Source organism: Pongo pygmaeus, chromosome 21, assembly GCF_028885625.2.
Source record: "Pongo pygmaeus isolate AG05252 chromosome 21, NHGRI_mPonPyg2-v2.0_pri, whole genome shotgun sequence".
Taxonomy (NCBI): Eukaryota; Metazoa; Chordata; class Mammalia; order Primates; family Hominidae; genus Pongo; species Pongo pygmaeus.
This window is the reverse complement of record NC_072394.2, coordinates 43802121-43818942: the sequence shown is the minus strand read 5'-3', so window position 1 is coordinate 43818942 and position 16822 is coordinate 43802121. Positions and strand designations below refer to the sequence as shown.

Genomic DNA, 16822 nt, shown 5'->3' with positions numbered 1-16822 from the left:
GACTTGGAATGTTTAGCCACCTGGATCCGTAGTAGTTGTTCACTGTATTTCATTTTCCTCATTAATGAGGCTAAGCACTTGCTACATGTTTATTGGCTGTTTGGATTTGTGTGTGTGTGTGTGTGTGTGTGAAGAGCCTGTTTTTGCCCATTTTTCTATTGGTCTATCTTTATAGTAGTTTTTTGTATATTTTGGATATAAAACTTTTGTTATGTGCATGGCAAATCTTCTGTGGCTTGCTTCTTCACTCTCTTAGTGATGTCCTTGTTGAACAGTTCTTAATTGTAAAAAAAAAAAAAAAAAGTGCAATTTATTGATCTTTCCTATGGCTAGTGCTTTTTCTGTTCTGTTTAAGAAAACTTTTTCTTTTCTTTTTTTTTTTTTTTTTTTCTTTTTTTGATGCAGAGTCTTGGTCTCGCCCAGGCTGGAGTGCAGTGGCGCGATCTAGGCTCACTGCAAGCTCCGCCTCCTGGGTTCACGCCATTCTCCTGCCTTAGCCTCCCAAGTAGCTGGAACTACAGGCGCCTGCTACCATGCCCGGCTAATTTTTTTTGTATTTTTAGTAGAGACGGGGTTTCACCATGTTAGCCAGTATGGTCTCGATCTCCTGACCTCATGATCCGCCCACCTCGGCCTCCCAAAGTGCTGGGATTACAGGCTTGAGCCACTGCGCCCGGCCAAGAAAACTTTTTCTACTTTGAGGTTATGAAGATATTATTGTATGTTATCTTCTAAAGTTTTATTGTTTTACCTTTCATGTTTAAGGCCATATCCAACAAAAATTGGTTTGGCTGTTCATTGAATAAGTGAAGTTAAGTTGGAGCAACATATCACATATCTGCACCCATTCATTCAAGATATATTTATTGAGTATCTTCTGTATGTCAGGCCATGATTATAGTTTTATTTTGTGTATTTAGGTCATAAGCAATCCACCTGCCTTAGTCTCCCAAAGTGCTGGGATTACAGGAGTGAGCTACCAGACCTGGCCAGCATCAAATAGTTGAGTCGTGTTTGTTTTAATTTCCGTTTGTCAATTTCCCCCTTTTGCTAGAATATTTAGTCCATTCCCATTTAATATAATTACAGATATGATTTCAAACCATTTAAGTATATAATCTGGCTATTTAAAAAAATCTATTTGTCCTACCTGGCTTTTGTCCCTGTTTAATTTTTTTGTCCTTCTTCTGGAGTAGCCAAGTATTTTTTTATTCCATTTTATTATCTCCATTTGATTTTTTTTCTTGCTTTCTGAGACGGAGTCTTGTTCTGTCACCAGGCTGGAGTGCAGTGGTGCGATCTCAGCTCACTGCAACCTCCGCCTCCCGGGTTGAACTGATTTCCCTGCCTCAGCCTCCCGAGTAGCTGAAACTACAGGTGCATGCCACCACGCCCAGCTAAGTTTTTGTATTTTAGTAGAGATGGGGTTTCACCATTTTGGTCAGGATGGTCTTGATCTCCTGACCCCGTGATCTATCCACCTTGGCCTCCCAAAGTGCTGGGATTACAGGCATGAGCCGCCCGGCCCATTTGATTGATTTATTTATTTTTAAACTGCGGTAAAATCTACATATTAACTTTTTTTTTTTTTTTTTTTTTTTGAGTTGGAGTCTCTCTCTGTTGCCCAGGCTGGAGTACAGTGGTGCAATCTCAGCTCACTGCAACCTCTGCCTGCCAGGTTCAAGCAATTCTCATGCCTCAGCCTCCCAAGTCGCTGGGATTACAGGTGAGCACCATCACACCTGACTAATTTTTGTATTTCTTGTAGAGATGGGGTTTCACCATGTTGACCAGGCTGGTCTTGAACTCCTGACTTCAAGTGATCCATCCGCCTCAGCCTCCCAAAATACTGGGATTACAGGTGTGAGCCACCATGCCCGGCCCTGTATTAACCATTTTTAAGTGAACAGTTCACTAGTGTTAACTTCATTCACATTGTTATGCAACCAATCTCCAGAACTCTTTTCATCTTGGAAAACCAAAACACTATACCCATAAAACAGTAACTTCCAATTCTCACTTCCCCCCAGCCCCTGGCAACCACCACTTTACTTTCTGTCTCTATGAATTTGACTATAGTAGGTATTTTATGTAGGTGGAGTCATACAATATTTGCCTTTTTCTAACTGGTTTACTAAACCAGTTAGAAAAATGTCCTCAAGTTTCATCTATGTTGTAGCATGTCAGAATTTAATTCCTTTTAAAGATTAAATAATCTTTCATATGTATATACCATATTTTCCCCATTTATCTGTCAATAGATGCTTGAGTTGTTTCTACCTTTTGGTTATTGTGAATGATGCTACTATAAACATGGGGGTACAAATATCTCAAGACTTAGCTTTGGACCTGGGAATGATGTACGGTGAATTATACACCACACAATGACGTTTTGCATATACAATGGTGCAACATTGTATGTGCAGTCAACGATGAACTGCATGTACAGTGGTGGTCCCATAAGATTGTAATGGAGACTAAAAACTCCTGTCACCTAGTGGCCTTATAGCCATCATAACATCAGAGTGCAACACGTTAGTCACAGGTTTGCGGTGCTTCTCATGTAAAGAAACCTGTGTTGCCAGTTGTCTAAAAGTACAGCACACACAATTATGTACAGTACATGATACAGGTAATACAAATAACTTGATACTGGTAATAAATGACTATGTTACTGGTTCATGTATTTACTATTTATCATTATTTTAGAGTGTACTACTTATAAAAAAAACTGTAAAATAGTCTCAGGCAGGTCTTTCAGGAGGGATTCCAGAAGAAGGCATTTTCATCATAGGAGTTGACAGCTCCGTGCATATTATTGCTTCTGAAGACCTTCCAGTGGGACAAGATATGAAGGTAGAAGACAGTGATATTGATGATCCTGACCCTGTGTAGGCCAAGGCTGATATGTCTTTTTACAAAAAAGTTTAAAAAGTTAAAAAGTTAATAGAAAAAAGCTTATAGTTGGGAGCCCAAGGCGGGTGGATCACTTGAGGTCAGGGGTTCGAGACCAGCCTGGCCAACATCGTGAAATACTGTCTCCACTAAAAATACAAAAATTAGCCAGGCATGATGGCACACACCTGTAATTCCAGCTACTTGGGAGGCTGAGGCAGGAGAATCGTTTGAACCTGGGAGGTGGATGTTACAGTGAGCTGAGATCGCTCCACTGCACTCCAGCCTGGGCGTTGGAATGAGACCCTGTTTCGGAAAAAGAAGAAAAAGCTTACAGAACAAAAATATGAAGAAAGAAAATGTACAACTGTACAGTGGGTTTGTGTTTTAAGTTCAGTGCTATTTCCCAGCTACTTGGGGAGCTGAGATGGGAGGACTGCTTGAGCCTAGGAGGTCGAGGCTGCAGTGAGCTGAGATTGTACCACTGCACTCCAGCCCAGGTGACATAGCGAGACCGTCTCAAGAAAAAAAAAAAAAGCTAAGTGTTACTACAAAACGGTCAAAAAGTTAAAAATATTTAAAAGTATATGAGCTAAAAAAGTTAAAGTAAGCTAAAGATAATTATTAAAGAAAACCTTTTTTACCTATTTTTTATTTTTTATTTTCCTTTTCTTTTTTTTTTTTTTTTTTTTTTAAAGAGATGGGCTCTCCATCTGTCATCCAGGCTAGTGTGCAGTGCCATGATCGTAGGTCACTGCAGCCTCAAACTCCTGGGCTCAAGTGATTCTCCAACCTTAGCCTCCTGAGTAGCTGAGACTATAGCATGTGCCACTACACCCAGCTAATTTTTACATTTTTTTGTAGAGATGGGGTTCTCACTGTATTGCCCAGTTTGTCTCAAACTCCTGTCCTCAAGCAGTCCTCCCACCATAGCCTTCCAAAGTGTTGGGATTACAGGTATGAGCCACTGTGCCTAGACAAATAAAAACATTTAAAAACTAAATTTAGTGTAAGTATGGCTGGGCATAGTGGTTCACTCCTGTAATTCCAGCACTATGGAAGGCCGAGGCAGGCAGATCACTTGAGGCCAGGAGTCTGAGACCACTCTGGCCAACATAGCGAGACCCTGTCTCTACTAAAAATATAAAAAATTAGCTGGGCATGGTGGTGCACACCTGTGATCCCAGCTCCTAGGGAGACTGAGGCACAAGAATCGCTTAAACCCAGGAGGCAGAGGTTGCAGTGAGCCGAGATGGCGCCATTGCACTCCAGCCTCAGCAACAGAGCGAGACTCTGTCTCAAGAAAAAAAAAATTTAGCAGTAAGTGTATAGTGTGTATACAGTCTACAGTGGCATACAGTAATCTACTAGGTCTGCACATTCCCTCACAACTCCCTCACTGACTCACCCAGAGCAACTTCCAGTCCTGCAAGCTCCTTTCATGGTAAGTGCCCTGTACAGGTGTACCATTTTAAAATATTTTATACCCTACTTTTAGTGTACCTTTTCTATGTTTAGATACAGAGATGTATACCACCGTATTATAACTGCCTACAGTATTCAGTACTGTAACATGCTGTACAGGTTTGTAACCGGGGAGCAATAGGTTATACCATATAGCCTCAGTGTGTGGTAGGCTTTACCGTCTAAGTTGTGTAAGTACACCGCATGATGTTTGCACAATGAAGCAATCACCTAATCACGCATTTCTCAGAACATATCCCTGTAGTTAAGCAATGTGTGACTGTACTTCTACTCACATTTTATTGACCAAAGAAAGTCACATGGCTATTCACAAATCCAAGCTATTGTAAGGAAGTACAATCCTATCATGTGCCTACTGAGGTCTTATGGAGAGCATCCCAGTTTTTGTCCCCTTTTTTTTGGGAAAAGAACAGCTTTCAGGCCAGGCATGGTGGCTCACGCCTGTAATTCCAGCACTTTGGGAGGCCAAGGCTGGTGGATTGCCTGAGGTCAGGAGTTCGAGACCAGCCTGGCCAATGTGGCCAAACCCTGTCTCTACTAAAAATACAAAAGTTAGCCAGGCGTGGTGGTGCACGCCTGTAATCCCAGCTACTTGAGATGTTGAGGCAGGAGAATCGCTTGAACCTGGGAGGCAGAGGTTGCAGTGAGCCAAGACCATGTCATCGCACTCCAGCCTGGGTGACAGAGCAAGACACAGTCTCAAAACAAAACAACAAAAAAAACCAACTTTTTTTTTTTTTTATTGCCGCTTAAAAAAGGCCTCCCTACTATGCAGAAATCAAGAACTCAACAATTGTTTCCTGTGTCACTACCAAATGTTTCCCCGGGGGTTTTGCCACTATGTGGAACCAGCAGTTCTGCGGGGGACTTCTTTCAAGATATTGCCTCAGCTAGAAACAATTTCCCTTTTTCTGGTAATTGGCCATTTCTTGATTCACAGAGGTGGCTTCCTGGTGAACTTCATGCCTGGAAGCTGGCATGACTGTTCTGGAGGAGAAGAGTACCTACCACAAGTTGGGTCAGTTAGAGCCTTTTCTACATGATTTTGTAATGAGAATGATAATTAGAATGATTAGGGAGTTTTAGTCTCTGGGTAGTTGAAATTGTATCTCATACTTGGGAGAGGTTGGTAGACACATTTCCCATTGTATTATTAATACCTGGAGGCAGAGAAAACAAGTTTGCTGGAGTCATACTGGCTCCCCTTATTCTGCTTCCAGCCCATCCAAAATCCCAGCTAGTTCTTTCCCTTGGCCTCTGTGAGATCTATCCCACCCAAAGCCTAAAGATAAAGTCCCCTTTTATTTTCCTTAAATTGGTCTGATGGGTTTCTGGTCCTTGCAGCCAGCAAACTTCAGATAGTTCTTTGCCTCTGGACCCTGGCACAAAAAATTCACAGGTGTGGCCCATTCCAATAAAATAGAGGTCAGATGGTAACTATTGCATTAACTATACTTGCAGTTTCCTTACTGCTTGAGAAAGCTCATCAGAATGTGAGTGCAAGTGACATTATTATAGGGATTACCTGAAATCTGCTTAATTTTTTTTTTTTTTTTTTTTTTTTTTCTTTTTTTGAGACGGAGTCTTGCTCTTTTGCCCAGGCCGGAGTGCAGTGGCGCGATCTCTGCTCACTGCAAGCTCCGCCTCCTGGGTTCACGCCATTCTCCTGCCTCAGCCTCCCGAGTAGCTGGGACTACAGGCGCCCGCCACCACGCCCGTCTAATTTTTTGTATTTTTAGTAGAGACGGGGTTTCACCGTGTTAGCCAGGATGGTCTCGATCTCCTGACCTCGTGATCCACCCGCCTCGGCCTCCCAAAGTGCTGGGATTACAAGCGTGAGCCACAGCGCCCGGCCTGCTTAATTTTTTTTAAAGGAAAGTAATATGCCTCCGTGTGTAAATATCATTTGTGACATACCCCCCAACACTGGTATTAAATGCTGTTTCTTCTGCCTGGAATCTCTGTCTCAACAACTCTTCAGATGTGGCCCCAAAGTCACCTTTTCTGGGAAGCCTACCCACACTCTCCTGTATATTGTTAATTATGCTATTCTCTGTGCTTCCCAAAGCAGTTGGCACATCCATCTTTGTTACATATTTTCTTCCAGAAGTTTTTTGTTTGTTTGTTTTTGAGACAGAGTTTCGCTCTTGTTGCCCAGGCTGGAGTGTAATGCTGCAAACTCGCTCACTGCAACCTGTGCTTCCCGGGTTCAAGTGACTCTCCTGCCTCAGCCTCCCAAGTAGCTGGGATTACAGGTGTGCATCACCATGCCTGGCTAATTTTTGTATTTTGAGTAGAGATGGGGTTTCACCATGTTGGTCAGGCTGGTCTCGAACTCCTGACCTCAGGTGATTCATCCACCTAAGCCTCCCAAAGTGCTGGGATTACAGGCGTGAGCCACTGTGCCCGGCCAGAAGTATTTTTTTTACATGACTGTTTCCTCTGAAATACTGTTCCTCAAAGGTTGGGAGAATACCTCGTTTTTCTCAGGATCCCACTGTGCCTGGATCAAAATAGATGCTCAGAAAAGTTTGTTGAATAAATGAAGTTGTATTGGAGCAGCATAACCTATATACATTCTCATTCATCCCAGAAATACTTATTGAGTACCTGAACATGTCGACCCATGTTCTAGATGTTGAAGATGGGAAAAACAAAGTTCCCACCTTCAGAGATATTATAGATGATATTCAGGTTAGAAGGGCTAGGCAGAAAAGTAAAGCAGGCTTAGAGAATAGTGATTGGAGTTGGGACTTGATACTTTAGTAGAGTGGTTTGGGAAAGTCTGGGGAGGTGACTTTTGAGTAGAAACTTGGAGGGCACATGCCTTTCTGATATCTGGGGGAAGAAACACCCAAGTGCAGAGGTTCTGAAGTAGAAGTAAGCCTCCATATTCCGGGAGCAAGAAGGAGGCTAGTGTGCCTGGCATGCAATAAGGAGGCCGAGTGGAAGGAGGTGCAGTTAGAGAGGTGGAGAGCATAAGTGGAAGAAGGGCAGACACATAGGATCTTGGAAGCCTTTGGAAAAAAAACCACATTTTGGAAATGAAAAAAATAGGCGGGCATGGTAGCGTGCACCTGTAGTCCTAGCTACCTGGGAGGCTGAGGTGGGAGGATTGCTTGAGTCTGGGAGGTTGAGGCTGCAGTGAGCTGTGATGGCGCCACTGCACTCTAACCTGGGAGACAGAGTGAGACCGTGTCCCACTCTCCACCCTACTGCCCCCATTTTTTTTTTTTTTTTGGCTTTTACTCTGAGATGGGAAACCTTTTGGGGGCTTTGAGCTTAGGTTTCAACAGGATCCCTCTGGCTTCTGTGTTGAGAAGAAGGCTCCATGAGAGCACAGTGGAATCGTGGAGAACAGTTAGGAGGCTACTACAATATTTCAGGAAAGAGGAAAAGGGGTATTTTAAAGGTAGAGCTGACAGGCTTTTCCAATGGGTTGCATGTGGGATATGATAGGTAGAGTGGAGTCCAGGATGACTCCAGTGGTTTGGCCGGAGTCATCAGAAGAATGGAGTTGACATGAACTGAGGTAGGGAAGGTTGTGAAAGGAGCAAGCTAAGGTGCCATGTATGGGTGTTTGACTATGGACTTGTTTACTTGGACACATCGCTCACACTTGTGTATATGCTCCCTGGTTTTCAGGATCTGAAGGTTCTAACGTTACTTGAAGTTAAAGGCAGCCTTATTTATTGAACACCAAGCACTGTGCAGAAACCTTTATATGTGGTGTCATTTAACCCTTTTAATATTTCTACTGATTTACTCATGTTTCATTGCCCTTTTACAGTTGAGAGATTAACACGTCCAAAGTCACTCAGACAATTATTAACCTGCGAGATTAATGCAGATCTGGGATTCCTACCCAGGTGTGTCAAGACTGTAGAGCTTCTGCTGTTTACTAATCACTGGATTCTAAAGGTGGGAATCACTTTCTGAGCATATTTGCTGCAGACTTGGTTCCATAACTAAAAAGGTGCCTGGATCATGTGACAAGAATTCAGGAAAGAACCCAACCCCATCCCAGGCATTACAGGTTACACAATAGCTATGAAGAAAGGACGGTATTAGTGGACTTGAGGAGGCTGACTGATGCTTGAAAGTTCAAGTACTTGAAGACTCAATGTTAAAACAGCGATCAAGAGTTAGTTTTTTTTCTTGTTATTATTTTTAAGAAAACAGAAAATATTAAAACTGCAGTGAAGCCTTGGTGGGATAAAAGACCACTCCTAGTCGACGCTTGTTGGGAAACACTGGAATTGGAGGAGTGGGGGCAGACAGGAGCCAGAGCCCCTGCCAGCCTACACACACATCCTTTTGAAAGTGTAACCTGGTGTGACCTTCTTTAAGTGGTCCTCTGGAAAGAGCAGGATATGGAGTACAAAAGCCAGGAACCTCTGGGACCGCAGCATCCGCCCTCAGCCCCTCCTTCCCCGTCTTCTTCAGCCTCCACACTGTGTGGGGTGGGGGGAGGAGGAGTGCTGGCGCATGCGCTGGGGGCAAGGTCCGCTCCCCGCGACGTCAGGGGGCGCGCACCCGCTCGAAAGCCCCGCCCCGCGGCCGCCAGAGGCGACCTGGGCGGGAGCGGGGGGGGGGGGGGCCTGGGCCACGCCCCCAGCCGAGCCGAGCAAGGCCGAGAGGAGCCGTGCAAGGCCGAGCAGAGCCGAGCGCCTCCGAGAGCGGCCGAGCCCAGCCGAGTGGCCCGGAGTCGGTTGGTGCAGCTGCGTCCCCGCCGCTCAGCAGTCCGCGGCTCCGGCGTCGCCGCCGCCGCCGCCTCTGCGGGGCCTGCGCCGGCCGCCCGCCCGCCCGGCCGCGGGGAGGGAGGCCCGGTCGCGGGCGCCGCCACCGCCGCCGCCGCTGCCAGGTGAGCGCCCGCCACGGCCAGCCGGCCCCGCGTGCCCCCGCGGCTGTCAGTCCCCGGTGTCTGTGTGTCTCTCTGCCTGTCAGCCCCTGTGTCTGCGCGAGCTCCTTCCCGCCACGCCTGGCCCGCGGCCGGCCCGCAGTCTCAGTCAGCCCCCTCCCGCCGGCTGCCCCTGGTCTTTCTGTCAGCCGCCAGCACCCCCATGCTGAGATGCTCCGCCCCTTCCCCCCGGAGCCCCGCCCTCTGCCATCTGTCATCACCCCCCGAGCTCCAGGCGCGGGCGTCCAGGGGTCCTGGGGGTCAGGGTAGCCCCGCGTGCCACCATCGCGGAAGGCGCAAAAGGGGGTGGTAGAGGAGAAGCGGGGGCGTTCGCGCAGGCCCGCCTGACCGTGTGAGAGTGCATGCCCGAGTGTGCGTTCCGCGTGTGCACCCGAGAGCCGCCTGCGTCCACGCCCGAGGGCCCTTGCACTCTGCTGGGATGTGGCAGCCCATGCCCCCGGTGTAAAGAGCGTCAGCTCGACCAGGGAAGGCGGCAGAGCCAGGACTCGAACCACTCGGGGTACAGTAGCATCCTGAATCTTGGGACCCTTGTTTGCCCACGCGAAAACACTACACGTGGGCCCCAGGTCCTCGGATTCCCTGAGTGGCGTGTGAGTGGAGTTTGGAGCTTGTTAAGCCTTCCCAGTTTGGGATTTTCATTCAGGGAAGCCTGTTGGAAGTGATTGAGGAGTGGATGGGATGTAGGACTTAGGTGGGAAGTGTTTGAGAGCTTGAGTCATTTTAAGTTGCATGGTTTACATTTCTGAGCAGTGATTGCCCTGGGCTTGTGCCCTGCGAGAAACTTATGTGACTTGGGGTGGGGGAGTGAGGTGGGAAGGAATGCTCCTTTCTGTTTTTATCTATGTGAACACATAGTATATATTTATCCAGATATCCTAAATGTTTATTCATGAGGCGTCCACACAACCTTAATTTAAAAAAGGATTACAGTAGTTTCCATTTATACACGTTCTTGTGTGTTGTTATCTCGATGTTCTTTATTTGTGGTAACTTAGTATTGCAATATTTCAAAACTAAGAGAAAATGCGTCCTAAAACAATTGGTATTTTGCCGGATAATTCTGAACCACGGAGAAGGAGCCAAAAGCGCACTTCATTAGCTGGAACAACTTATTCGAGCTTAATTTGTTTCTAAGAGACATACAGTGGAAAAATCCAGAAGCACAAAATAGTATCAAAGACACTTAGAAAATGAATGAAAAGGGCCCTTCTGTTGCTGCCTTGGAAAGATGATATCAAAGTTGCTGTAGAGGACAGAGCCACTATGTAATGATCAACATATTAACCAAGTTGGTTTTGTGACCTTGATACATTGAGCGGGGCTTGATTTGTGCAGTGGTTCATGACAGGCAAACATTGCATGGGAAGTGTGGTAATTTTTGGAAAAAAATGTTCCCCATGTTGTTTTGGTTTTTGGTTTTGAGTTTTTTGTTTTTTTTATTTTCATACTGAAGTAAGATTTCAGACAAGGGAAGTCTCATGGTGGAGTGCTTTTTTCGTTTTAAAGATAACATTAAAAATGACCAAAGTAATTCATATTTAAGGCAGAAAACTTGAAAAACAAAGAAAAGCATTGCAAAAAAACAACCCCCCCCCATAATCCCACAAACCATAGTAAATCACAATTTGGTATTAAGCCTTTTAGCCTTGTTCCCATGTATACGTGTTTTTTTCTTACAAAAATGCCATCATACTACACAACTTTTATTCTATGCTTTTTTTCTTTGACTTATAACTAGATTATGAGAGATACATCTTGGTTTTATGAGTAGGAACTTGTGTTTCTCTTTGCAATCCTTTAAAAAAGTCACATCATGTTAGTCCTCTCCTTAGAGCCCTCCAATAGCTTTTTGTCTTAAAGTAAAATCTGAAGGCCTTGCTGTGGCCCGCCAGGCTAACCTTCTTCCCCACAATCATCCTCACTTCGAGCCTTGCCAGACAGATCTCTTTGCTGTTTCTTAAAAACGTCAAGCTTACACCTGTAATCACAGCACTTTGGGAGGCTGAGGCGGGCGGATCACGAGGTCAGGAGTTCGAGACCAGCCCGGCCAGCATGGTGACACCCCGTCTCTACTTAAAAAAAAAAAAAAAAAGCCGGGCCTGGTGGTGCGTGCCTGTAATCCCAGCTACTCAGGAGGCTGAAGCAGGAGAATTGTTTAAACCTGGGATGCGGAGGTTGCATTGAGCCAAGATTGCACCACCGCACTCCAGCCTGGGAGACAGAGCAAGACTCTGTCTCAAAGAAGTCAAGCTTACTCCAGCCTCGGTGCCTTTGCATTTGCTGTTCCCTCCGCCTAGAACTCTGGTCCCTGGATATTAACATAGTTGAGTCCCTTACTTCAGGTCTCTGCTCAAAGTTAGGTTGTCTGGCTTTGCTTGAGCGCATTATCAAATACACCCCATTTCCCTGTTGTTCTTATCCTGCCTTACTTACCACCACTTGGTAATACATATTTATTTATTGGTGTATTGTCTCTCTCCCTCATTAACCCAGAAGTATGAGACTTTTTTTCACTGATATATCCTCAGGGCTCAGAAACTGCACCTGGCCCACTGTGGGTACTTAATATTTGTTGAATGAATGAAGGAAAGAATGAATGCTCATTATCTATCTATTCATATGACCTTGCTGGTAGCCTTTTAGGCTTCTAGGTAGCTGTGTCATGAGTTAAAATGACAATCTCTTAAAAGTCAGGATATTCCTTTCTCATCTATATCTGAGAAGAATTTTACAAAGTGAGGCTATGGTCTTAAAAAGAATTACGGTCTTGATTTAACTTGAACAATTGAGGGAAGGAACATTTTTGGCAAATGTTGTTGGCTTTCCTTCTTATGCATTATCCCTGTGTCACATTGGACATTTTTGAAAAGTATAAAGTTTCCCAGTTATGTTTACAGCTGTGATTTCAATTTGGTAGTTGATAGTGATAGTGTAAGCCTCAAGAGCATAGTGGGGTTTTTGTGTCAACAGATAGCCAGAGATATAATTATAGCTTTAATGTGTTTTCATTTGGGGAATAGCTGTTACATGTTTACTTATTTTTCTGGCAATTCTATCCTTTTCCTCTCCCTGCTTATCAGTTTTTGGATGGCCTAGCAGGTATACTTAATTTTTTTTTTAACATTTTAAAATAAATCCTTGACCTTTTGCAATTTTACATCTCTCATGTGACTCTTGAACTGTTTGAAAGTACCAGTTTTATCTTTCAGGATGAAACATCTGTAGTAAAATGTATAATTGCATTTTAATTTATGAGGATGGGAAAATTGTATCTTGGGGCAGAATTTTTACAGAGAAGTTGTAATGTGAGCGTAAGCTTTTCAAAGGTTGAATTTCAGGTAGATTACTTTTCATTTTAGTGACTTTTTGGAAAAAAACAGTTGCTTCTTATTTTTAAGAAAAAGGATCTCCTTGAACACAATCCAAACAGAGACCTTCAAAACTTGTTTTTCTTATCCTCCAAATATACAAGAAGTTGGTGCTGGTGGTGGTAAGGGGGGAATCCTAAATGAAAATTATTTTCTTAAAGGCCTAAGAGGAGGCCAGGCGCGGTGGCTCACGCCTGTAATCCCAGCACTTTGGGAGGCTGAGGCGGGCAGATCACGAGGTCAGGAGATCGGGACCATCCTGGCTAACACGGTGAAACCCTGTCTCTACTAAAAATACAAAAATTAGCTGGGCGTGTTGGCGGGCCCCTGTAGTTCCAGCTAGTTGGGAGGCTGAGGCAGGAGAATGGCGTGAACCCAGGAGGCGGAGCCTGCAGTGAGCTGAGATCTTGCCACTGCACTCCAGCCTGGGCAACAGAATGAGACTCCATCTCAAAAAAAAAAAAAAAAAAAAAAGGCCTAAAAGTATGTGTTAAGAATTTATTTTTACTTGTTCCACAGGTATTGACTGAGCATGTATTTGAGCCAGTTCTATGTTTGTGTGGGCTATGTTACCATGTTCAGTTTTAAATTATCAACGTGATTTTTAATTCTTTTCTTTTCTTTTCTGGCTCTGCTACCTCCCTTCTCTCATCATATTCTCTCTCTAAATGATCTCATCAATTTCCAGGACCCTAGAACCCCCTGGATGCAGATGACTCTTTCTCTTACATCTCCCCACCCTTTCTCTGGTTCCAGACTTGCAGTTTCAGCTACCACCTTCCTGTCCCAGTGATCTCAAATTTCACAGGTTCAGAACTGATCTCTCAATCTCCCTCTCAAGCTTCAAAATTTGTATTCCTCATTCCTGACCCTTCTTTACTCTCCCCTTCAGCCTTCTGTCTCACTGTTAGTTAGTATTGTCTATTCATTGTTCAGGCTGGACACCTGAAAGTTGTCTGTGATTCTTCTCATTTCCTCACTCCACATGCAACCCATCTGTATGGCTTTTTGGCCTAGCCTCTAGAATATCTCAAACCCTTCCTTTTTTCCATCTTCCTAATTCACCTACCCACCTCTCTCAGATGGATGATTCCCTGTCTCCTGGTTGGTCTCTCAGCTTCCACTGTTGCTTTCTTCTAGCACATTTTCCTCACAGCAGCCAGAGTGATCCTACTAAAGAGTAAACCCAAGCATGCCACCCCGCCGCTTGGTGGCTTCCACTGCACTTGGACTCGCATCCACAGTTACTCTGACGTGCTCCCTCTCCAGGCTCCCCTCCTTGTTTGCCATGCTTGTCAGGTTGAACACCTTCGGTTCCTCAAACATGCCATATTCTCCTCTTCTGTACAGGCTCTTCAAGACCTCCACTTGTCTCATAGAAAGATCCTTAAACATCCAGTCTCAGCTAAAACATCTCCTCCTCAGAGGGGCCTTCCCTGATCACCACTTCTATAGTAGCTTCCTCCCCATTGTCCTCTATCTCAGCACATGTGCATTTATTGCTTGCACTTCACTAAAATTCATAGTGTGTCCGGAGTTCGTTCCTTCTGGTGGGTTCGTGGTCTCGCTGACTTCAAGAAAGGAGCCACGGACCTTTGTGGTGAGTGTTACAGCTCTTAAAGATGACATGGACCTAAAGAGTGAGTAGCAGCAAGATTTATTGTGAAGAGCGAAAAAACAAAGCTTCCACAACCTGGAAGGGAACACAAGCGGGTTGCTGCTACTGGCTGGGGTGGCTAGCTTTTATTCCCTTATTTGTCCCCGTCCATGTCCTGCTGATTGGTGCTTTTTACAGAGCACTGATTGGTGCATTTTACAAACCTCTAGCTAGCTACAGGGTGCCCATTGGTGCGTTTTACAATCCTAGCTACAGAGTGCTGATTGGTGCATAGTACAATCCTCTTGTAAGACAAAGAAGTTCTCCAAGTCCTCACTCGACCCAGGAAGTCCAGCTGGCTTTACCCCCTCAATAGCACTTCATTTATATGTTTCCTTCTTTATTGTCCACTCCCCCAATAGAGACTACAAGATCTAGGAGGGCAGGGACAGCCTTGTCCTGTATATGGTACAGTCCTAGCACCCAGTGCTCTGCCCAGAGTCCAGTAGGTGTAGGGCCTCAGAACATTTTGAGTAATTATTTTAATAGCTACTTTTTTCGAGAATTCGTATGTACCAGGTCCATTGCTATGTGTGTTCCCACATTATCTCTAAATTTTTGGAAGAACCCAGTATGGTGATGATGGTAATTATATTACCACTTCTGTTTTTTTAGTTGAGAAAATTGAACTTAGAGAATTTAAGTAATGTTTAAAGTTACATAGCTAAGAATATTGTGGAATTAGGATTTTAATCTATGTGATGTGACTTTAGAACCTTCCCTCTTATTCATTACTGCCTTCTGATATGAATGCAGGAATGAATGAATATGAAATATGCTGCAATATTAATCCCTGATGGTTTCTCTTGTCTTTCTAAGCATGTATGAGAGCATTAAAAATAAGAACACTTGGGTTAGGAGGTTATATTCTCCTGGGAAGCTTCTGTTAATAACCACTATGCCAAAGCATATAGATTAGTTTGCTTTCAGGGTGTTTTAATTTTACCTTTGCCACTTTCTAGCTCTAAGCCTTTGGAAAAATTACATGTCTAAGTCTGTTTTTTCAGCCGTAAATGGGGGAAAAATAATAGTTCTTATCTCATAGGATCTTTTGAGGAGCAGAATTATACACAAAAAACTATCAATGTTAGCTATTACTATTATAAGGAGAAAAAAATCCTCAAGAAAAGACTTGTAAACTCATCAACAATTTAGAGTTTGGGTAAGAATGACAGACAATAACTAACTTAGTGTTCTTTCACTGACCGTGGTTTTGAATTTATAAAAATTATCAGAGAATTGGCCGGGCACGGTGGCTCACACCTGTAATCCCAGCACTTTGGGAGGCCAAGGCGGGTGGATCCACGAGGTCAAGAGATCAAGACCATCCTGGCCAACATGGTGAAACCCTGTCTCTACTAAAAATACAAAAAATTAGGTTGGTGTGGTGGCACGTGCCTGTAGTCCCAGCTACTCAGGAGGCTGAGGCAGGAGAATCCCTTGAACCCGGGAGGGGGAGCTTGCAGTGAGCCGAGATCACGCCACGGCACTCCAGCCTGGTGACAGAGCAAGACTCTGTCTCAAAAAAAAAAAAAAAAAAAATCAGAATTAACTATCTGGGTTGGGATTTATAATTATTCTATTGATGTATGACAACTTATGTTTGGATTTATGCTTGTTAAATGCTTGTGAAGTAAGATAGCTTTCTTTTTAAAAAAAAAAAAACAACTCTTCCTCATCTTTAGAGGGATTCTCAGGGTAGAGAGATCTTTCAAGAAGCTGGCTATACTATTTTATTTTATTTTTTTTCACTAGAAAGATATTCACCAGCATACTGTTTACGTCAGTAATGCTTACCACCAGGGAGTTTATTTCAAATAACCAAGTGAACAGTAGACTCAGTTTAAGAATAATGGGCTTGACAGCTCGCATGATGGAATATCTGGACACTGTTATATTTTCTGGTGGGATGCCTTATGAGCAAGTGCCAAGTCTGGTGGTGGTTATCATCTCTGTGAAGTAGAGGTGAGGTCTGCTAAGAATAAATGGGAAGAGGTCAGAGGAAAACAAGGTTTGACATACCATTGAGGTCAGCAAGAGTGGGTAATGAACTTAAGACAATGTCCATGATCTCCAGGCAGTATGCAGGGCTCCGCTGAGATAGGACCATGGATTAACTGGGGCACTGGTAGCATTCAGCTGCCTGGTTTTAGGAGCAAAGAAGGCATATAGTTGGATTGAGCCAGGGTTGGGGTTTGCTGGGGTGAGTGGCAGAAAGACAGTGGAGCAGAGGAACTGGGATATTGGCCAGGGGGTGACTAACGTGATAGCTAAAGGTATCTAGGCTAGATGGGGAGGAGAAAAGGACCAGTGTTGTTGAAGTCAAGGAATGGGTGTGTGGAGTGATGGAGTAATAGGAGGATGTGGCTAGAGAGGGACGCATGAGTGGAAGATTTCAGAGTTGGAGCAATTAATTACTGGGCATGACAGATTCCTGTGTTTTGCCACAGATATAAGTGACTGAAATGAAGTGAACTCAGTGAAGATGGCTGAATT

General features: G+C 44.3%; 1 protein-coding gene across 17 annotated transcripts in view; it reads left to right on the top strand.

Annotated features, from left to right (window-relative positions):
• Window positions 1-16822, top strand: part of ZHX3 (zinc fingers and homeoboxes 3) — a 168949-nt gene that overhangs the window by 19920 nt on the left and 132207 nt on the right. For 7 of the 17 annotated variants that reach the window (XM_063659572.1, XM_063659574.1, XM_054467332.2 and 4 more), the window contains exon 1: window positions 9064-9244. The exons of 3 other annotated variants lie outside the window; for them this stretch is intronic. The gene's annotated coding sequence lies outside the window, so the exon portion shown is untranslated. Of the gene's footprint in view, window positions 1-9035; window positions 9801-16822 lie in introns of those variants that run through there. 7 more of the 17 variants (XM_063659582.1, XM_063659583.1, XM_063659581.1 and 4 more) reach the window with 4 other exon arrangements.